The 3,531-nt window shown below is 36.7% G+C and overlaps 1 pseudogene; it reads left to right on the forward strand.

Annotated features, from left to right (window-relative positions):
- The first annotated feature begins 2,768 nt into the window (after nucleotides 1-2,768).
- On the forward strand, nucleotides 2,769-3,100 carry LOC121433543 (annotated as a pseudogene).
- Nucleotides 3,101-3,531: the final 431 nt, after the last annotated feature.

Here is a 3,531-nt window from a genome sequence, read left to right on the forward strand (position 1 = left end):
TTTTGAAAATGCCTGCAATCATTCTTATAAACACAACCCATGATCTTAAATTTTAAATCCATGGAAAGATGCCTCAGTGCATTAAGAACTGTTGGTAAATGATGTCTAGAACAATACATGGGAGATTTATTTTTATTAACTCAGCATTTAAATATGTGTTTAGAGATTTACATATTAATGCAGTTCATAGAAATGCAAAACGATCCAGGTAGGCATTTCTCAACCTAATGTGCAATTGTATGATCATTTGTGAACATTTGTTTAAATTTTCCATCACTCTTTAAAGTAAATACTGCATTGAAATTCAATATGTATGAATGTGAAATATCTTAGAAATAAATCTCTCACATTTTATAATAATTTTTAATAAATTATAGTAAGTTTTAAAATACATCAGTACAAATCTATAGGTATCATCTTTGGAATGCTACATATTAAGTCATAGGGTATTATTGCATAATGGTGCCTAGGTCAGTGAATCTGAGTTTTAATACCTTACTGCAAAGAAATAATAGAGTGGAGATGCTTGTCAGGACCTTATTTCAGTAAGACTATATGTATATCTTAGTGGCTTTAAACTTAACATGAAAGTTTAATGGTTAAATAAGTAAATATCTTCAAAGTTAAAGACTATTATTCTCAAATAGTAAACTACTCACATGAAACATGAATTTGCAATTTTTCAAAGTTATTTTTATCTTCTTTAGGGAAAACAGAAACTCCATGAATTAATTATGCATCCTAATTTTTTGTATAATACCCTAGTATTAGAATTAATAATAAGACATTTGAGGCTTCAAGTGATATCTAGTTTTCCATCATGCAGTTCAGGTTGTTTTGAGCATGGTCTCACTGTTATTACATTGTAGAACAGGTTGCCTAGTAACCCACAATGTAGCCAAAGCAGGCCTCAAACTTCTGATAATTCTACTGGGTCATATCCCATGTGGTCGTGTTACAGGTGTATGAAAATATACCTATTGTAGTTTTATTTAAAGAAATGTCATACCACACTTGTAATATACATGTAATTAATTTAAAATAATTAGCCCATGTATCAATACATCTAAATAATAAAGAGCATCAAATTCTTGAATTAGTTCTTTTAATTTGCTCAATGAATATAAGATATACTTTGAGACTAAAGTAAAATGATGACTCTTTTCAAGTTCATTCATTGAAATACATAAAATGTGGATTGGAGAGATAGCTTAGGGGTTAAGAGTACAAGCTATTCTTCCAGAGGACCCTGGTTCAATTTCCAACACTCTCATGACCGCTCACATCTGTCTGTAACTCCAGTTCTAGAGGATTTAATACCCTCACACAAACATCCATGCAGGCAAAATACAAAAAAAAAGTGCACAAATAAATAAATAAACAAATAGTCTTTAAAAATTTATTAAAAGAAAACCTTTAATCCCAGCACTCAAGAGGCAGAAGCAGACAGATCTTTATGATTTCGAGGCTAGCCTGGTCTACAGAGCAAGTTTCAGGACAGCCAGGACTACATAGTAAAGCCCTGTCTCAAAAAAAAAAAAAAAAAAAAAAACAAACAACCCATAAATGTATGTGAAGGAAACAGATACAGAAGTGTCAGATGAATCTAGAACTCCATCCATCAAAGACAACTCAATGATGTCACCAAATGGTATACTTTCATAGACAGAATATTGGTATTCTAATTGCCCAGGACCTCTATCAGAATAATTATTTAATCATGTACTCAAATAAGTCTATCATGTGGGTAGATGTGAAACAAAAATTTTAAAAAATAAAGAAATAAATATTAAAAAGAAAACACCAAAGGATTACCATTCAGTTGAGACTATGGATTAGGAAATCTTAGTTTTATACCAACCTCAAATTATTTCATTGCTTTACTTGAGTGTTTTGTTTTCCAATGGAATAAGCTAGAAAAATTATCTCAATAATTATGCTTACTTTATATTTCTTATCCTTTTTGGCGAGCATAAACTATTCCTTTTTTACTTAACTTTGGCAGCTATTTTCTTACAGGTTTCTGGATTTGATTCGTGAGTAAATTTTGAGACCTTTGCAAGTGTCAAAGGATGTTTTCAGTGCTTGTTACATCTATTGGTTTTTCTTATGCTAGAATTTGTAATTATACACTTTTTAAAGAACATTTTGTATCTATAGGCTTTGTACGTTCTGTCATAGGACATGCAAGGCACCACTCTCTGAGAGATGTCATATTACTGGTGCATGTTTCCATGGAACTAGATAGGCTACGTAATGAGGAGCATTTCAGTCAATGTAACATCAAAGGCACTACAAACCTCTACCTCATATTCTTTTATCTATTTAGGACTTACACATATTTGCTTTATGTTCCACTGGATCCCATAATAGGGTGCTGATCCCCAGGAGATGGAGTTACAGCTGGTTGTGGGCCGCCTGACATGGGTTCTTAGAACTGAAACCTGGTCCTCTGTGAAGGCAGCAAGTGCTCTTATCTGCTGATCCATTGTTCCAGCCCTGGTCCTTATTTATTTCATGTCCCATATACTTCCGCTTCCTTTTTGGAAAACAGAATGTGGAGATATGTGGAACGTTGCTATAGGAGTTGGCATACAATTATTGACAGCTGACACAAGAAAGAAAAGAATGCACATTAAAAGCTTCTGAGGTTTTTTGTTTGTTAACAGTGCTGCTAGGGGTGTGAGGCGGGGCAGAGAGCATGACTAGCCTGCTCCAGAGCCACCAGTTCTTCCTGTGCTTCCCGCCACCACGGCCGAAGCCCAACCATGTTGGAAGAGAAGCCCAAGGAGGAAGTGAAGACAGAGAATGACCATATCAACCTGAAAGTGGCGGGACAGGATGGCTCAGTGGTGCAGTTCAAGATCAAGAGGCATACGCCACTGAGCAAGCTGATGAAGGCTTACTGCGAGAGGCAGGGCTTGTCAATGAGGCAGATTCTATTCCGGTTTGATGGACAACCAATCAATGAAACAGACACCCCAGCCCAGCTGGAGATGGAGGATAGGACACCATTGACGTGTTCCCGCAGCAGACAGGAGGAATAGCTTCCCGAGGGACTGTCTCCATACCCTATCATTGTCTTGACATCTGCTATTGAAACTTGACCATGCAGCCACACCAATCACAGAAGCAAAAGTCAGCAGAAGCCAGAGTCCCTGACTGGTTCTCCTTTTTTGATGTGCTTGGAGTGGACTACAGACCATCATGCAGGGATGAAAGTGTTGTGTAGCACATTGCCTTTAGGGGAAACAAGAGCAAGGTTTTGGGATTTGTTTATGTTTTCATTTCTGCTTCCTCCCATTCCTAAAATATTTTTCCCCAAAACTTGGAGGTGGGTGTGGAAAAGCCTGCCACCTGACTCTGACCCCCAGAACTGTGGCTGCTTTTAGAGTGATTTGTCCTAGTCAGGGAGAGAGCTTGTGGTCTCATTACCCAGTGGGCTTGCCTATGAGATGTTGAGATGGGAGAGAAGGACAGAATTGCACCTATTGGTTGTAGGTATAGAATATTCAAACATTGAAATACTAT

This window comes from Microtus oregoni, unplaced genomic scaffold (genome assembly GCF_018167655.1).
Source record: "Microtus oregoni isolate MIOR12 unplaced genomic scaffold, Mior012 000038F_ref0000394, whole genome shotgun sequence".
In the NCBI taxonomy this organism is placed as follows: Eukaryota; Metazoa; Chordata; class Mammalia; order Rodentia; family Cricetidae; genus Microtus; species Microtus oregoni.